This window comes from Lasioglossum baleicum, chromosome 3 (assembly GCF_051020765.1).
Source record: "Lasioglossum baleicum chromosome 3, iyLasBale1, whole genome shotgun sequence".
Lineage (NCBI taxonomy): Eukaryota > Metazoa > Arthropoda > Insecta > Hymenoptera > Halictidae > Lasioglossum > Lasioglossum baleicum.
Genome location: NC_134931.1, coordinates 3,778,822 through 3,799,803, shown reverse-complemented (window position 1 = coordinate 3,799,803; position 20,982 = coordinate 3,778,822). Strand labels below are relative to the sequence as shown.

The window sequence follows — 20,982 nt, the reverse complement described above, 5'->3', positions numbered from 1 at the left end:
TGTCGAACATAATTATAGTAAACATTGAATCGTATCGGAATAGAAAATGGATGCGCCATTAATTGGAAACTACATTTTCTAGCTACATTTTATAAAAGTTGTTTATTAAATGTGCGTGTTGCTCGGTGTTTGTTAACATGCCTTGTCTTGAATGTCTTGGCAAAATAGCCATAGATTATAAATTATTACATTTTTACTATTTTTAACCCTCAGCACTCGAATGGTGATTCTTAGGCGCGACTAAAAATTGCTGTACCATTATTCTATGTAATAGCAGTATCGAATCAATTACTAAACATTTAGGTATGAGGTATTATACCAATTTCGTATCCATAAAATTTCAAAAATCATAGGGAATGGAAATATCCTAGGTCGAAAGAAATGTTTAAGTTTCGAGTTGAAGCAGCTCCGAGTGCAAACGGTTAACAAACAAAAGTATCAATCAGTATGTTATGCAGTTACTCTTCACGTTCGCATTGATTAAGACGGTAGCCATAGTGAAACCGGAACAGGTCAGAGTATGAATTCAGGTGACAGTTCTAATGGACAGTGTCCGCAAAGAATGAAGATCAAGAATTCTACTTGTTCGGGAGTGACGCGTGACTCGAATTAAATGATTGAACTGCATTCAGCCGTGCTTTCATGATCCATACACTGCTCCAATGATCCTTGGCCTCTTGTAGGTAGTAGATGGCCGATGAATGGTTCGAATGGGAAAAATCGTAGTCCTTTGTTTGCGTACAATAAATTGATCACGCAGTCAGTCCTCGTCTTGTGCCATTTACGTTCGCGGTTAGATAATTACGATGCTCGGACGATAACTACAATTACACGTGTATTCGCATTGAGTTCAATTTCGAATGCTTGATATGTATTACGTTTTCGCAAAGCGGCAATCATTTTATAATTATCTAACGTTATTTATATTGAGCTGTTTTACTCGAATCTTGGAAATTTCCATTGTACGAACTAGGACTGTTACTTTCCTTCGAAGATCGCACATTTTGAAACTTCGAAAGCTTTGATTTCTGAAACTTTGAAGGCGATGAGAATCGAAATTTTTCGAATTAAAGCCTTTTTTTATCTCTTATATTCTGTTAAAATTCTGTCCAATTTCTTGTCGAGTCCTTCAGATCTTCGAAGAGTCGAAGTTTGTATTTTATTAGACGAGATGTTCTGCGCATAAATGCCGTGCGATAAGGTCACTGCAGAGCTCAGTATTTTACGAGATACTTGGCACTATTACCGATCGCGCGTACAATACTTATGTATAACGCCGATTTACCATACCGCTAATGTGTTCAGTAACACCTAAATATTTACGGTTTATCACCATGCCCGTCATAGTTCTTTAGAAATTAAATGAAATTCCGTGAAGTGGCCACCTGTCAATGACTTAACCTTCCGTTATTTACACTCGGAGTTGTTCAAGGAATTTGTGTAAAAGAAACGAGTCAACGTTATTTTGAAACAATTCCGTTAAATCGTGCTAACTCCATTTTCTCGATTAGCGATTTCCGTTTTCGGAATTGTATGAAGTTGTAACTTACGAGTTTCATGTTGTCATGGTTTTTGACAAATAAAAATATAAGAACAGAATTTTCAAAGAATATAAATAAAAAATTCTCAACTTCAATCTTTTTGCTGTGGTGGCGTATTCTTTTCGGAATCTAGGAGTCTCCAATCACTTCGTAAAAAACTAATTGTATCAAATGTAACTTAGCGAAATTTCGAAGTTCAAAGCTTCGAATAATTCACTACGGAGGTTCGAAATTCGATTCTCATCGCCTTCGAAGTTTCTGAAATCGAAGCTATAAAATCTTCGATTTTCGAAGGAATACGAGAACATTGTAGCTCTGTTTATTCCAGTTTCAAGTTTTTTGCGATCCGAAGTTGTTTCTACTCTGTAAACATAGAAGAAGATACGAGGACAAGATTTTTGCAGAGCGTATTAGTGGAGGATTAACGAAATTTTTCGAGAAAAGGGATTATAGAAGAGGATGATATCAGGATCTATTTGCATGCATTCTGGAAGTGGCGCGAAGGTCAGCGAGATCAAGATCCAGGTAAAACTGGAAACTGTTAACGCGATTTCGAGGGACCCGTGCCACCGGATAGCATAGCACTACCTTCGAAGCACAAAATCTGATGTTCTTCCCTCCACAATATTCATTTCTGCAACCTTGCAATGAAAATGAAGAAGTAACAAGAATTTCACGTTACCATGTAGACATGGGAGATCATTTTTAACCCCTCTTACAGTATCTTGACAAAGTCTAACAAATATGAATGTTACACGTTCTTCTTTTTTGGATGAAATCAAATTTGATTCGTTTGTAATCAATATTGAAACATTAAAGTAAATGTGGCCATACAGCAAATATAAATTTCCTTGTTTCTTCTAAGCACGATCAACTTGAAAGGATCTTCGAAGAAAATCAACATGACTTAGCAAGAAGATAAGATTGACATCTATATTAAACCTCGCTTCCAAGTATCGTCCAAGCTGAATTAAATTTAGCATCGTCGAAAATAGCTGGTAAATGAAATCCCGGAGATTTATTCGCTCGATAAATAGGTATCACGAATCCAGGAAGACTGCGCTTCCCGGAAAAATTGCACAACACTGCAGCACAGTCAGCGTCCGTCTCTTTCTTCATTTTCATAGAACCATTGATCTTCCGTCCAACCTAATCTCCTGACACATTTTTTCGTCGCATTCCAAACCATGCAAAATACTTGGGAAACACGTCTTACGAGTGCTTCGTCGCTTCCTTGCAAAAACGGAGATAAATTGGCGCTAATATACATATAGAGAATGAGCGATTACGTGATGAATAACGCATCGGATGAAAATGAGGATAATCCTTTGACACCTTTGAGGATCAATCTATCATGGTCTCCAATGTGAAGTGACGGAACGTTCTTGTTCAAAGTATTTTTATTGCTACTCGGCCACACGTGGCTGAGGAATCATAGTGGTGTGTTCGCGGAAACGATAGGAATGCGTTTATAACACAGATACTAACGAGACGAGTCTACAATGTTTTAACATAGTTAAAAATGTAACAGTGCTCGCTAGCACGAGCCATTATTCCGCGAGTCCATTTCTGCGTAGGAGAGTAGCCAATGACATTCGGTTTATCTCCGCTCGAGATGATTTCAAAAGCGTCGCGCTCAGTTTGCGTCGAGATCATTTGTAAATTAATGAAATTATTAGGTCGTTCGGAAAGTAATTTAGTTTTTCATTTGTTATTAATAGACTGCGGATTTGATGCATTTATGACAAAAATGAGTAGTTGCAATTGAAAATAATGGACAAATGAAAAACATTGAAGAATATCGATGCATTAGTCGCAGCTGAAGAACATTATTGAGGAATGAAAGAAATTATTACTTGGCTCTTGTTTGTTGCAGTTGATGCAAATTGTCTAGTTATCAGTAGACTGCGAATGTTCATGCATTTTCCAATTTTTGTAGACAAATTTTAAGTGCTGAGAAATATTGACAACCTGTATGTCTAATCATTCTAACTTCGGATAATTTTATGACAATTTTTCCAGGTTCTACCACAATTTTAAAGCGTAGCTATTTGTTTATTAATTCTTTTTTTGTTTCGATTTTCATACGTCGATTCGTACAAAGCTGAGAATGCAATAATAACATGCTAAACACTGCAGTTATTCACAGTACAATTCACATAGTTCTCGTAATACGTTTCCATTAAAGCTATTATGCACGTAAACAGTGTGCGTTTATGATCAATAGGTGCAAATACGGAGCATTAACTACATATTACAAGGTATAATGCGAAAAATGCAGAACTGTATGACATGATAATCAGAGCGGCTCGCATGAACCTTGCTACATTAATAAAACTACATATGTAACGCGTGAAAGTGCCACTATGAATTTAGAAACTTGTAAAACTGTCAAAAACGTGTACGTATATTGACAAACATTAATCACGTATGTCATGAACATTTTGAAACGTGGCAAAAATTCAATATCGACTTCTAGACTTGCAAGACATGTTTTGCCATAGATAGTCTTCCAACTAACAGAACCAACTATCCTTTGACGTTAGGCTTTCGTAAAATCCACGGTTTCAATGTTCTTTAACGAAATCGGTAACATTTATCATTCGGACATTCGGGGACTTTTAACGACGACAATCTCGTAAATATTGGGTTGGCAAGAAAGTGATTTCGGTATTTTAAGGTGAAATAAAATGCAACTATGGGAAAATTATGAAGTTTTATGAGTGCAGAATTACAAAGCCATCAGAAAGATGGCAGAAGATCATCGAACAAAATGAAAAATATTAAAGCTCATTGCTTGAATAAATAAATTGGCTTTTATTTCACCTGAAAATACCGAAATTACTTTCTTGCCAACCCAATAAGAAATGTGAACGTTCAAAAAATTGCTGCGGACGTTTATGCGATTTTCAATGTTTGTAGGCAAATTTTAAGAAAGTGGTCGCATATGTGTCAACCTAATAAATAGACTGCGGACGTTAAAGCGATTTTCAATGTAAATACACAAATTTTAAGAAAGTGGTACCGAATAAAATTCTATTTTCGTTGGTAACAGCATTTAGATCGAAAATAAATTTAAAAAACCTACTAGATTCTCAGTTGACTTTGAAATTAAATTAAATAAAGGTGAATTTAAAATTCAACCAAATAAATTTGAACTTAAAATTCAATCAAATAAATTTGAACTTAAATTGAAAATTTTTATACGCGGTGAACGCATGAAGATCCGCGGAGGTCTACTAATAAAATAGTGTATCAGCCGGCTCTGATTGGAACAAAGTGAAACAGTTGTGCAGATAATCCGCGGGAGGATCGACAAGATGGCGTCGGCAGATTTCGAGCGCGAGGCGGCTCTCGGAGTATGCGAATCGGACTCTGCTCTATCATTGAATTAAGTACATTGTTATCTGACAAATACACGTCATCCCGACGCACGGATAATTTTAGACTCCTGCCGGCGTGGCGGTGCTCAAGGGTAAAAATGTCGCCGGCTCTATTATACAAGCAAATGACGCTACTCCTTTGCGTTTAAAATAAGACGGCACCACGCATACACGTGCGCGTGTAAACACGCGTGTGCGAGGCGCGTATCGCAGCGCATCTGGAACGCACACACACAGCTGACTCGTTCGATTATAATCGAAGATTATAACGCCCCGGCCCGTTGATTGCTGCCGCGGCAATAGTTCGTAGCCCGATCATTTCGTGTCGTTAATATTAATTCTATTAAAGGGAGAATTAATCGATGTACCCGTCAGAGTTTATCGCGATCCCGAACCCCGCAGCAATATTTTCATCGATCTACCCGCGTAGATATCGTAAAAATATTGCCGGCCTACAAGCTTTTCTTTTTTAAATCGTTGTTACACCGTATATTATAATCTGATGCAATCTTCCTTTTCTTTATCGACGTTTTCGTCGTGATGGGTAATTACTTGTCAAAACTGCCCTGATCACGTTCATTTGCGGATTATGATACGCATAAGCGCCGCTCTCCGATAATAATATTATCTAGTTTACGAGTAAGAGGGGCTATACAATAAACTTGAAGAGATATGTATTTATTTTTCTTCGTTTCGTAGATTGAATGTTCAAGAAACGTAGACAATGCTAAGTCGAAAATTTGAAAATGCTGAAGGAGCTTGTGCACATTTCAGATCACTTTCAAATAAGGATAAAAAAGAATTAAAAATTAGAAGAAATCAAAGACTCGAACTGCTCGACAATTAAACAAGATTATGTGCTTTCTTCTATGTATAATGCATTTTTTACAATGCCACAATCTTTTGGTGGAAATCTGGGTGCACGGTAGTGCACCAGCAAAGTTCTCGCACTATGTACCTCCTTTTACACGAAACAACTTAGCCGTTTTTTAGAGGCTTATAACTCGGCACTGGAGGCAGATGGAGAGATGTAATTTCGTACACTTGTTAAATGCTATCATGTCTCAATATTGACAAAACATTAATCTTCCAACATTAGTAGGTTCCGAGATATAGGACCTCAAAAATCGCTAAAGTCACTGACTGACTGACTGACAGATCATCAACACCTTTTGGGTACTTCCCATTGACCTACAAGCTTGAAATTTGGTACATAGGTCCACCATAACAAACACTGAAAGGAATAATTATCAAAGTTTGAAATTTTACATTTTAAGAGGGTTGTATTGAAAAGAAAAACATTACGAAATAGGTACGTAGGATAGAACATAACAGCATAACATACATACGTATACGTTCTATTAGCTGCGAAGTCGCAACAAATACTGATGAAAAAAACTGATGAAACTGCACCGAGCATCGTCTATAGCAGCGGGGGGGGGGGGGGGGGGGGCAAACGGATCCGAGCGTCTTGAAGATTAGAAAAGGATTGTTTTTCTTTGATACCTACTTGATAATTGATGAAATTTCAACAAAAATTGATGAAATCCCAAGAAAAACATCCTGTAAACAGGAGCCAAGTTTCTATGGCCGTAAAAAGTTGTGAGATCAAACGAAATACGGCCAAGTTCGTTAGCTTAGAAATACCTCTTGCGATACTGAAAAAAGCGTTTGTAAAAATTAGTTTAAAAGAACGCTATTTAATTTTTAAAGAGTTACATGGAGGGCTAAATTATTCAAACTTGGCCGTTACTTTTTAAACCAATGGCCATAAAAAGTGTTAGGTAGCGGCCAAGTTTGAATAATTTAGACCTCCATGTAACTCTTTGAGAATTAAATAGCGTTCTTTTAAACTAATTTTTACAAACGCTTTTTTCAGTATTGCAAGAGGTATTTCTAAGCTAACGAACTTGGCCGTATTTCGTTTGATCTGACAACTTTTTACGGCCATAGAAACTTGGCTCCTGTTTACAGGATGTTTTTGTTGGGATCACTATAACCACAAGATAAATAGTATTGCAAAGCGTACAGTGTTAAACTTGCTACAAAATATATGTTTTTAGGGTATTAAATTAATATGTCAGCGTGTACCACCACACACAGACACACTAGATAGTTGAACGTGTAAATACACGTGGCACGGAACGTGTTGAAAGGATAACAATGAAACCATACTGCTGAGATGTGTAACAATTTTCGAGGTGTCTAGGAAGACATTATTTATAGCTTCCGAGAAGCTATTTAGACGACAGAAACACGTGAACACTCTTTCAGAATATTCTAGCAGAACGAGCGCCGCAATTAGAGATGCATGTTCGGGAACAACAAACTTCTAAAGCGCAGAAAAAGCCGTAATCGGCGTGTAAACGTTCCCGGCAGATTAATCACGTTTGTCGCGTTCGGAATTTCAGTTTCGAGGTTTATCTAATCGTTCGTGCGACAGGAGTTCTTCCGGAGGTGCTCCGCGCCGGGACGCGACACGAATCCGAGGTTTTTCCCAGGCGTTCGTTACGTAAATAGAAGAATAGAGAATAAAATCTCCGCGGACAAAAAAACGAGGAAAACAAAGCGGAACCTCCGCGAGGTGAGATTAAAGCAACGACACGGAACTATGGTTAAAATCCGCGAGGTGTTTGGGGTCGGTCTTGATTCGCGTGTGCGTAATTGACAACATCTTGTGGTTTGAATCGTGGGAGATCGACGGAGTCGCGAATGCAACCCACACGCCGAAATAATAATAACGACGTCGGTAATTAAAAGAAACTCGTTAGAAAGCATCGAATATCTCGTCTAGATTATGCGCCGTCTTGCAACAGAGCTTCTTTCTTAATTAATATCACGTGGTTATAGTTCGAGTGGAATTTTTCATTTCGTTTCGGTGTAGTTCGTGCAGAAAAGAACGCGGGTGAATTATTTTTTCAATGACAAGCAGGTTTATTGGCCGATGGAAATTAATTATTATTATTATTGACGGCGTGCACAAATAAGCCTGCGGAAACCAGAACCTTTCCAGTAAAGAGCGATTAAAAATAATGAATGCCTTTGAGGATCAATTATTCAGCAGTTAGTCATGCGCCATTTCTGAAGACCAGCTACTGTATAAATATTCTGGACGTTGTCGAGCCTCTTTGAACAAACTTACGAAGGAATATCTGTTACGATATCTAACTTCTAAAAATACAGTGGGCAATTTTCTGAATGCTTCAAGTCCATCTGCGTGTGTAGACGATTTTGATAAATCAACATTTTCCTCCATTTTCTTCCAATTATTTTTATGGGTTGAAAATAATGTAACAAGACTTTTAAATCTTTCTAACAGAAGCATCATAAATCGTACTTTGGACTTAAGAAAAATGTATCAGAGAATTGACGAGACTTGCAAAATTACGAATATTGTCATTGCCGACACTAGATAGTGTGAGCCGCGGTTATCTCGTGAAAATTACGGCGGACGCCAGACTCGCGTTTTATCGAGCATGTAGCATTATGTAAGGACAATTAATGCGTCCGATAAAAACGACAGAAATCGTTATCTCGGCGTTTATTTTGATACATCGTTATTAAGGTTGAGCGATCGTTAATCGTGGGAAAATTTCGCAGCGGGCCGCGTATTTTCGGCAACGACGTTTATCGGCTTTATCCTCCGGATCCACAACGAGCGATACCTTATTTAATACCTGAGATTACCGGGGATCCGACATCGGGAAGCTTTCAAGAATTTATCGGTCACGTCCAACGGCCGAAGATACCGCGAAACACTAATTTTCCATTAAAGATACGGCTCCCGGTTGGAAACACGCGCCGAAAATCGCGCGAGCCCGACGAGAAATAATAAACAAACCGGCGGGTACGACGATTTCTACTTCGCTCGTTTTCAGTTTTCTCGCAGCGGACAATGTTCTTCGCGGTAATCGGACGTGGTACACGCATGAGCGACGTTAGGCGAGATCCTTCTGCAAACCGTGAACGCCTCGAAACCGCAGACTTTCGAGAAAAGTGATAAGTGACGCGGTTTGTTGACTCGAGAGTCCCCCGGGTTTCGGAAAGTTCGAATTAGATATACAGTGACCCGAATTAATATTTGGACGCTCTAAAAGAGACGATAACTTTTTTAATATTGTATTATACGATTCGAATCTTTTTGGGAAGCTAGAGCAATTAGTTTACTACAGGATGTGAAAAGAAATTTTTATCAAAAATTTCAATTGATCGGAATTATAGGAAAAATACTAAAGATTGCATTTTACAACTTTTTCATGTGGGCCTATATTGAAAATTTAAAAAATACGTCAATTAAACATATTCTGAAAATTTCGTAAAAATCGGTCGCGACGTTGCAATGAGCTACAAACGTTTAAAGATGGTAAAAATTGCAGATTTTCACGATTTTCGGCCTCTAACTGCGATAAATCTAAGCATTCTTACATATTTCAATGCCTGTCGTTTCTTCCCGCATCAACCGAATTCGATGAAAACTACGCCGCGCTAATTAAAACTTTGAATGAAACCAGAGTTTATCAAGCTTGATTCTGTATTTCCAAGGACTCCGCGATCGCGCGAATCGTTCTGGATTGTTCTCGAGCAATTACAACCGCTCGAACCGATCAAGTGGATCTATATATCGGTGTCGTACGAACCGATCGATCATCCTCTTTAGCCTGGCCGCACTCGAACGATAATGGACCGGTCGAAACTTTTCATTTACTGCGAGTCGCAAATGGAATCGAAACAGAAGAGCTTCAGCTAGCGATGGGAACGATCTAATTCCTTCTCGCGATTTTCAAGTAATTCGGTCATTCTGTATATGACGGTGGTATTGAAAAGCAAAGCACTGGATATCAGTTGTTTAAGTACTTCACGAGTATTTCGTAAAAATTATGGGAATCGCTAACATCCATCGAATTGTATTAAATTACAGTGGCTCTTTAAAGCAGAATAACTTTTTTATAATTGTACCAGACGACCTGATGTTCTGTAAGCAATTAGAATCATTGGTTTACTAAATGATGTGCAAAAAAAAATTTCCAAAAATTATAATTTACAAGGTTGCATGCAAGAATGAAAAAGGCATTTTTTAAAACTTCTTTATTTGGGTCCTTAATGAAAATTTAAAGTTTATGTTCATCATTTAGTAAACCAATGCTTCTAATTGCTTACAAAACATCAGGTCGTTTGGTACGATTATAAAAAAGTTATTCTGTTTTAAAGGGCGTACGAACACTTTTGTGGGCCACTGAATATTATCCATTGCTGTTAGGAATCGATACTAGTTGAGAAGAATCATGCCCGTCACTAGGGTCGGCCGACGCGACGCGACGCGTCCGTGGCTCTCATTTTCTGGAAAACGCTGCGCTCATAGGGGCCGGCACAATGGCCGAGAGCTAACGGAAGAAAAATTAACGGGCTGCCGGCATTACCTTTAATTGGATAATACCGAACAGAGTGTTACGGCCTAGCGGTCGTTCTCTTGCTATACCCCTCCTGGAACCGGCGCTCTCGACGCCGCTTCCTGTTCCGCATCGTTCCAGATCGTCCGTTTTTCCGCCCGCGATCCGATACTGCCGGCGTGCATGATACCTGCACCGTGTGTGCATCGTGTGTACCGTGTCCAAGTGTCGTTCGATCGTGACGATCACTGTCAACGACGGCGCACAGTGGGACCTTCCGTCCAAATCGGAGACAAAATCAAAGAACTTTCGATAGAAATGAGGTAGAGCGATGCAATTTTTTAAAAATTAAAGCTGAAACTTTGCAGAATATGAGAAAAATAGGGAGATTATGGTACGAACGTATTTTAACCTTGAGAAAATTCGTTAAACATGTAGAATTTCAAGAAATCCAGACCAGATTTGAAATCAGCGTGAAAAAGTCTACGGGAAATGAAGTACAGCATGTTCAAAAAAAAATTTTTCCGCACGTGGTATTGGAAAAACCACAATTTTCTCGAAATTGTGCAAGTTTAACGGATTTTCTCAACGTTAAAAAACGTTCTTATCATAATCTCCCTATTTTTCCTATATTCTGCAATGTTTCAGTTTTAATTTAAAAAAAATTTCATCGCTCTATCTCATTTCTATCGAAAGTTCTTTGATTTTGTCTCCGATTTGGACGGAAGGTCCCACTGTGCGCCGTCCGCTTTCCCCCGACGTGCGCCGAATGAATATCTTCTGGCATCCACCGAACACCAGACACTTTCTACCCTATTCGAACCATCGCAATTACAGTAATGCCTCGATACAGGCGAATCAGACATGAATGATTAGACTGCGGACCTTTATGTATTTATAGCAAAATTGAGTAGATGAAGTACAAAATTGTTGAAATATGATTTCTCCTCTATTGAAATGATTAAGGCGGTAGACTCGTTACCAGGATTGCAAGGGTGCGGGATTCGCCTTCTCATTTCGGCAGCTAGCCGTCCGATTGGTCATTAAACACGGACTTTCGGATCTAGCCGAATTATTGGCCAACATGTGTAACGTCAAAGCCTAACCATTGATTGCGAGCGAGGACCCCTTTGACCCTGTGCCTTCTCGAGGGACTTCCAGCGCGAGGCACGCGGAGTACATCTGAATCCTTCATAAATGTGTAATGTAGTATGTGTTGTACGCACGTTTGAAGCAGGTTTTCTACAATCTCAGTTGTTCTCCTGTGTGTTTTAGTAAATACAGTAATATTATGCGAATTTAATCAATATTCTCTAGAGTGATAAATCAACCGAGTTTCGCAATTCCCTGGCAAGATCAACCTTCGACTCGAACCAGTGAGAAACGAATGAATGAATCTTAATGTTTTGCATCCAGAGTTGTAAACAGCTTCAGTCGCAAACACTGAACAGCAGTTAAATGCCAAACGGACTGGATAGAAACATGTCAATTGACTTGCCGAGAATAATAACAGGGATTAAGAGTGAATCGATCGAGAAATTAAAGTCCATTCAACGAGAGGAATTATTGGCAAATAAAGAAATGGTGTTCGCTATTTTTAACTATCCGAGGAACGCGATCATTCGACTCGTTCAAGCTCTATTTAACAAAAGACAACAAAGTTGCGTTTCAAAATCTGCAGGAATGCTTGAAACATCTCGTTTGATCTCATTTTAATAAGAAAAATGACGCGGCCACGTTGCTGAAAGTGTCATAAAAAGATCATTTCGAACGTCTTCTCTTCTCGGATACGTTTAATCGAGTTCCTAGACTTTCGATTGCGAGGATAAATGTTTTCGAGACATTATAAACATGAGGGAAAAACAGCGATTTCAGTTTTTTCAAAATTTGACCCGCATCAAAGATCGCGTGCAACAAATACGTAATATTACACTGCAATACTGACTCCGGAGCCGTACAGTGCTACTTTCGGGAAGGAAAAAAGGTTCGACAGAGTACAGCACACAATAGCATTATCTGTAATTAGGGTAACGTGATTCAACGCTATTAACGATAAAACATTGCATTACAGATAATTTGTAAAAGAACGTCGGCTGGCTTCGTATGATATAATGGCGGTGTATTTCGCGGCAGTCGTCAATGTATCAACGAGGTAAACTCGTAATTACTACACCGTAAAAAAAAAAAAAAGAACGTTCCCTTAATAGTAATGCAGATCCCTACAGTGGCATAAATATTGTAATCACAGTCGACAGTGTAGTTTGCATGCGTTTAAACGCATCAATTAACATCAATATCTTGTCCCGGAGACCCTGATAGATCGAAACATGCCGGACCGGTCACCGGTCTCTTCGTTTTCTTTGCAAACCGCCGCGCCGCGCTGCGCGCAACTTGCGTCGGACAAACGAGCGACTATAAAAGTGCAATAACTCGTCGAAATACTTTATTCGACAAATTATAACTATACCGTCTGAAACTACTGGAAAAAGTACTTTATCGCGCAGACATTCTTCCAGTCGTGAATCCACATTACTTATTACAACATTGCAGGTCTCTATGCAATTATGTACATTCGTACCTGGCGATTGGAAGAAAACGAGTTCGTTGAGAAAAATCAGTAGCATTTTTATTCGATCAAGCTTCGTGGAAGCACAAAATAATCATTTTCTTCACGTGCTCATCTCTACCTAGACATGTCCGTAGAATTCAATGCCGTATACATAGTAAGTTCCTGCTAGATAAAGGGTTTCTAGTTGTGCTAGATAAAGTAGAGCGTACAAAGTACCCGCATCAGCTAAATAACCGTGAATAATCGTAATCGCTGAACACGAAAAAGTTGAATTTTGTTGGACTGTGTTATGAATCATCGATCGAAGGTTAATTTCGCTGGTGAAGTGGGCCCCACCAGGAAGAAGCACAGTCTGCAATCGGTTTATCGATTGATAATTTACCTCGTAAAAGATAAATGTTAATCGTGCCGATTAAATGCGATCGCGCTCGTCATTCCGTTTGAAATTTACGCCTTTATCGATGACCGTCTTTCCGAAAAGGTTGCGCGGGTATCGCATTTTTTCCCCGAGATCTTTTCATGCTCGTGTGAAAATATTGCGAATCGATTACCTCGGTTCAACCCATTTTTCCGCACTCCTGCAAACTACGCATCTCGTCGAGAGCCGTGTCTAATTGATAATTACGAGCTGCATTATCGGGCGCCAATCCGCGTATTATACGCGATACGGTTAATTAGAGACTGCCGTTATTCCGAATAATAAATCATTCGTTATCGTGTCCGCCGAAACGAAGAAGGTAATCATGTTCGCGTTTCCCCGCGAAATAATTAATGTATCAGATAGAGAAATTTCCCTTAACAACGTGGCAAATACTGCAAATTCTATCGTAGCTAGCTTTTTTCCTTCCGCTCGTATCTCGATGGAAAATCTAGATTCTGCACACGTTCGGAATGTTTCATATTTATCGCGGGTGTTGCAGGTGTCGTTACATGCAAATCGCATACAAACGAAAACTGGCTACAATATTCTACAGTTCTCAGGAAAAACGCCGAACAGTGGGACGAACCGATGAATTCTGTGTCAAAATCAAACAACTTTCGATAGATATGATGTAGAGCGATGATTTTTTTGTAATTAAAGTTGAAACATTGCAGAATATGGGAAAAATGGATAGTTTATGGTACGAACGTTTTTTAACCTTGAAAAAAATCAAGTAGACATATTTTGAGACCACATTTGAAATCAGCGTGAAAGATCTACTGGAAATGATGTATAGCATGTCAAAAAAAATTTTTCCGCGCGTGGTATTAGATAAACCACAATTTTCTTGAAATTGTGCAAGATTAACGATTTTCTTCAAGGTTAAGAAACGTTTGTACCATAAACTCTCTATTTTTCCCATATTATGCAATGTTTCAGCTATAATTTTAAAAAATAATCATCACTCTAGCACATTTAGATCGAAAGTTCTTTGATTTTGACACAGAATTCATCGGTTCGTCCCACTGTGCGCCGCATGTCGCAATTCCAAAATTTGCGTTCACGCGTCAATCGAGCTTTATAATATAGGATTTACAGTGGCTCACAAAAGTATTCGAACGCCCTTTAAAACGGAATAACTTTTTTGTAATAGTAACAAACGACCTGATTTTTTATAATCAATTAGAAGCACTGGTTTATGAAATGATATGCAAAATCGATTTTCCAAAAAATTATAATTTACAAAGTTACATGCAAAAATAAAAAAGTCACTTTTTAAACTTTCTTATTAGAGCCCATAAAGAAAATTTAAAATATATGTTTTGTAGATCTATATTAGTTATACACATGCTGAAAATTTCGTCGAAATCAATTAACATACACACGAGCTACAAGCGATTAAGAATGTTGAAAATCGTAGTTTTACACGATTTTTGATCAGTTTCTGCTTAAAATCCACAAAATCGTACATTTTTCGATGCGTGTCGTTTTTTCCTGCGTCAACCGATTTCGATGAAATTTTCAGCATGTGTATAACTAACATAGATTTACAAACCATGTATTTTAAATTTTCATTAAGGGCCCTAATAAAAAAGTTTAAAAAATGCCTTTTTTATTTTTGCATGTAACTTTGTAAATTATAATTTTTTGGAAAATCTTTTTTTCACATCATTTCATAAACCAGTGCTTCTAATTGTGATTATAAAAAATCAGGTCGTTTGGTACGATTATAAAAAAGTTATTCTGTTTTAAAGGGCGTTCGAATACTTTCGTGAGCCACTGTACGTATGTATTTACCAGGAAAAAAGTCATGAAAACAGATTCGAAAGGCTGAGAAAAAAATGATGCAGTGAAGGGAACTGCAGAAAGTTATTCGAGTACCTAATATCAAGCGAGTTGCAGTGTAATGGCGGACAACATTACCGCGCGGAACGATTCCCTTGAACGTTAGAACTCGTTCCAAGGCGAACGTGGATCGCAGGATCTCGAACGATCGCACTGTGTCGATGGCTGCTGAAAAATTTCCGCTCGCGAAACACCGCTCCACCCTATTCCGCGTAAACAAACAAGATATTATCGAGCCCGACGTCCGACCAAATGAGCCGCGGCACGATGGAAAACGTTTCGCGAAAGAAAATCCGCGAAGAAATTCGCGTGAAATCTTCCTCCCACCGTCGGCTAATCTGATCCGGGAAACGAAGTAACTAATGATAGTCCGTGTTCCACGTCTGCAATCCTTCGCACGGTTAACTTTTATCTGTTGCATTGAATTGCTCGATTGTAAGGTGGCTCTCCGTGATCCACCCCGCGATAGATCTCGATTACGGTTAGATCGCCCCGGCGAATTGTTTAAAGAGTACCGTTCCGTTGTCCTCGCGATTCAACGCCGAGTTCGAGGGCTCGTGAAAACACGATCGCGCCAGGTACACTTCGGAAAGTTCATAAACTCGATGCATTAATTAATTATTCCCCGTCTACGGTGGACGTACTTAGGCGGTGGATTAAAATTCTTGCATAACACGACCGTGAGAGAGTCTTTACATTATGTCTGCGATAGCGTCGAGCCAGACTGAATTGTAAAGGCCAATATTTTTAGTTGCGAATCGATCTTTCGCTATTTATGTTAATGGCACTGGTTGACGCAGAGGTATAATGCTGAGATATTCATGCGACTTTCCTGACTCGCTAACGTTTCTGCATTTGCATTTTTCTTCAGCGAGCACTGTCGCGATTTCTCTAAAAATTATTCAGCGATTTTTTCTAAATATAGTCGATCTGCATGTGCATACACAGAAAGTATACAAAGACTTTTCATTTACATATCTTCATTTCATCAGGAAATCTCTTACGAGACTTGTTACAGTATAATGTAGATAACAGTGTATTACAGACTTATAGTCAATAACGAGAACGTTAGTAACATTGTGAGAAAAAAAGAAGACCCTTGGGCACGTAGATTAGTATTGAAAAAAGCTGTCATACATGTATACGCAAGCCATAATATTAGATTTAGTTATTAACCTTCAATTATTCGCACTCCACTTTCTATACACAGTGCTGTGAATAATTATAAACTCAACCATATTTTTATATTTTTCATAGTACCCGAACAAAACTTGACGAAACCATTTATGCATTTTTATACTCTAATACAAAACAAAGGGAGCAAACCAGAAATAATAGTTTCGTTCCTCAGAAATCTGGAGAAAATGGCATTTGTTCTTAACATTGTGGTTATATAACGAGTAATTAAAAGTTAAGCAAACTATATCCAACGGCAATTGAATTATTATAGAATAAATTTCCCTGCAGTTCTATTAGGCAAGAAATAGATGCTCCTAAGGTTATTCTGTTATAAAATGTAAGCTCGACGATCGAATGCTGAAAGCAATTTGAAGCTTGACGATGGCCGACTCTGGTCGAGAAGTTTGCAAGAAACGGCACCGAATGTCCGTTACCATTGGATGCCACTACATATATGTTGCAGCCAGACATTCCGCGGGACTTCTACACGCGACTAGAATACACCGACGGAACTAAACCGAGGGACAAGCATATCCTGACCTTCGATACAGTTTGATTCGCCGTTGCCCGTTGTACCTCAGATCGCGTTACCAATTAAGAGATACAGGAAACACTGGTACAGTTACTTTGAGTTCAAAACCGATGCACAGTGTACCGAATGGCCATTTTAGGTGGAAAAACATCATGTCAGAAAATAGATACATCTTTCATATATTCTTCTTTGGGAATGTTTAACAAGTCCAACGATTACACAGCGCATCTTTATGCAAAATAAAACGTTTACACATCATTTGCATGGAAATGAAGCTAAATAAAGATTTTTTGCCTGAATTGAAACAAACTGGAGTGTGAAATAGAAATTTATTTTCTTTCTCAATATGTTTGATAAGTCGAAAATAATATATTTCCATTCCCTATGATTTTTTAAATTTCATAGGTATGGCATTGATATAATAACTCGTGCAATACTGAAATGTTTAGCAATTAATTAGATACCAACATATTTAATAGTGTAAACAATAATATTGTATATGATAGTATTTTTAAATTCTTCTAATATTTTTACTGTTTCAAATTGCACCTACTCAATTTTGTCATAAATGCCGCTGTCTAATTATGAGCGATATAGGATGAATTTTTTAATATGTAGAATAGTATGATTTTTTTTCCACCCAGATTGGGCGATGGGAGGGAACATTCTAAGAGCGAAACGTAATTTCTTTTCTATCTTGAATCCGGATAAAAATATTACCACTAAACCTACCGAGCACTAAAAGCAATTAAATTGTTTCAGCTTACGAGAAAGACAAAATTCTATTTATTTAGATTTCGTGCAATTTTTATTGCAATGTGGTCTTGGATAAAGAGAATCAATTTCCGGATAAGCAATATTAATAATTGTAAAATGAAAATATATAAGACCGGTCTCGTTTGACTTGCAGTGGTAGGTTTGGTGTTAAACAACTTTTCTTGTTCCTTTTCACTTCTTTAAAGGGGAAACAACCCCTCAATCTTCATCGTTACTTCACCATTTCGCTGGATATGTGTCAATCGTAATTTGAAAGGTACGAAAATGACCATGAACAGTATTGAGAAATTTTGAAAACCACAGAAACCTTGCAACTCGGTGAAAGTCTCGAGAGAAAGGATCGAAAGCGTTGAATGTTTCGAAGCTATTGAGCATCCATATAATAAATTCTTAATGATCCTCGCGCCACACGAGAACTTTGAAACTTCAATTGGCCTTGCAGTAAATAGAAAAATATGGCGCGACCCATATTTTTTTTATTGAAATGTGTCGCAGACTTTGCCACTTGTTCGGCGTTTAGAAGATTTGTTGACTGTCCACTTCCGAGTGACAGTGATGACGTGCGATCAAAAAAAAGTGTATGAATAATTGAATCGTGTTCTTCTGTTGATCGTAAATCAACGATCAGCGCAACTCTCGAATGCACAGAAATTCCTTTAAATGTAAACAAACCGCTGCATTTCAGTTGCAGGAACATTGCTGAAAAGTACCCTAACACTGAATTCTACAAAATTAGCTGTTTAGGCTATAAAAAAAAAGACAACTGCGTTTTACAATGATGTGCAAAGAACTACTGCGCGTGTTTACTCGAGCAAGATCTCCGTCGTGATCGAAGCAGCATTTTTTTCCTAAAATTAGTTCACTTTTTTTTTTAAATAAACGAGATAAAACATGCCTTCATGCATTATTCGCGTTAAGACAGTTGCAAGCGCTATTAGATCGACGACGAAGTATGTAATTAGTACGTTAACGTCGGTACTGTTTCTGCCATAATTGCTAATTGTTTTCGATTTTTCCTGAACTACTGAATTCATTTCAAAAGTCGATCTTATATGTTAATCATACTTCCACGTTATGATGAAGGAATAATAATAGAACTACGAGATCCGTCATTTCGGTGGGGTGCAATTTTGGAGGTCTACACTCCGGGACAAGAAAAATGGCACACCTTAAAATTAACGTGATATTTATTTATTTAACATTACAACCAAGGTTTTGTTTTTACACATTCTTGCAAAATACCTGTACTATATCTTGCGTTCCATTTAAAAAAGACTAAAAAGTAGAGAATAAAAAAACATATAAAAAAACTTTTTAAAAACCACGCTTATATTAAAAGTCACTAAAAAAGAGAAAATAATCTTTTTAGACATTAGTGACTATAAATACCGAAGATTACGTCAATATAGTTTACCGCTCCACGCTTTTATTCATAGTCACTAATATGTCTAAAAAAATTATTTTCTCCTTTTTGGTGCATTTTAATATAAGCGTGGTTTTTAAACAAATATACAACACCAGATAATATCATGGACTTCATTGACTATGTTCCGAGGTTGATGTTCGCAATTCGCGAACTTCAGTGTAACTGGAAAGCGTAGATTTACTACATGTGCTATCCTTTTGTCCCACTTGCGGAACACAATATTTACGTTTTCAATTCTAGAATTCTGTTGAAGTGAATATTGTCGATGATATTCAGTACATTACACATACAGGCACGTCAGAATATCAGAATACCAAATGAGAAAAAAATAGATGATGTGCTACCTTTTTGTCCCGGAGTGTATTTGGGGAACTGTTCACTAAACTTATTACTTCGGAAATTGTAATAAAATTTAGGCAGAATCGGAATAAATGATCTCATTATTTTGTATGAAGTAATATAAAGTAACCGCGATCTAATGTAAAATAATCGTGAAGGATTTTTATTTTGCATGACGGCCCGCAAAGGATTGTTCAGATTTACGCTGGCATAATTCTTGTCTCGGCGTTAACCCTGACGGGGAACCATTTTGTGTCCACCTCTGTAATACAAGTAATAGCTATTATATACCGAGAGCAATTGTACCGCGTGTAATTGTACGCGGAAACGAGCGGCGAAACTCGTGTACACGTGTATGTATATGTATAGAAGAGATACGTTATGTCTCGATTACGGTTACTCGCTGATGCTATCCTAAATAATAGTGCAACGGCGGCATTGAATACTAATGGCCCGGTATAACAGTAGCATGATTATTACCTTTGGAATAGGTAACAGAGTGTCTACAACATTAAGACATTACTCTTAGCGCGAAAAACAATTACAATGATCGAGTACGCGTAATACGGTAACGCATATGTACATGCAATTATGATTAGATTCCGGATTTTATGCATTCGCTACGTACTAGAGCGTGGTCAGCACAATATAAACGGGAAGAACCTAATCACTGCTTAGGAGCCATTACGATCTTCTCGATCTTTTAGCCTTCGAACGAAGTCTCATCCAATTTTCATGTTCTTGAAAACAATGCATTTAGGTTCAAAGGTAATCCCCAAAAAATTTTAAGACGTTAACCTCTCGTTTAAGGTAACACCCTAAACTTTGTCATTTTTTTCCTTGACTGTTGATTGAGATGTGAAGATGAAGAAATTTGCATTTCATATATCTTTTTCACAATTGTGAGCAAATTATGAACTATTACTAGACTGCGGATTTGATGCATGTACGACAAAAATTATTAGGTGTAATTTAAAAGAGTAAAAATATTAGAAAAATTTAGAGAAGCTGTTATGTTATTTTCAATCCATCGAACAATCTAGGGGAAAGAAAAAAAATTTCTATTTCACTCCAGTTTGTTGCAGTCCAGGTGGAAAATGTTTATTTTGCATAAAGATCCGCTGTCTAATTATTACAAATACAATTACGAAGTACAGTGTAATTATGAATTGTACAGGGTGATTCTGGGAACTGAGACAAGCTACTGCTCTTTTTGAAGTAAAACTAGAAAAAACTGATAGAGGAAAAAATAATATGTTATAATACGTCCTAACTTCCTATGACCTCATTTTTCACGTGGATGCACTTTACGTTTAATTTCCTTGAATAAGAGACCAGAATTACAAATTGCATTGTAATTTCATTGAATAAGAGACTAGAATAACAAATTTCATCGTAATTGCATGAATAAGATACCAGAATTACAAATTACATTGTAATTTCATAGAACGAAGTGACTGAATTTCGAATCACGAAATAATCGAATACAATATAATTGAGTTACTTTGCAATTAGAATTCGTGAAAGTAATTCAATTGTAATTCAACACCGTTTTGGTAGCACCTGATATTCGTAGCGTCTGG

General features: G+C 37.8%; 1 protein-coding gene across 5 annotated transcripts in view; it reads left to right on the top strand.

Moving 5' to 3' along the window:
• LOC143207609 (uncharacterized) overlaps positions 1 to 20,982 on the top strand; it is a 101,917-nt gene that overhangs the window by 74,291 nt on the left and 6,644 nt on the right. The window lies entirely within an intron of this gene.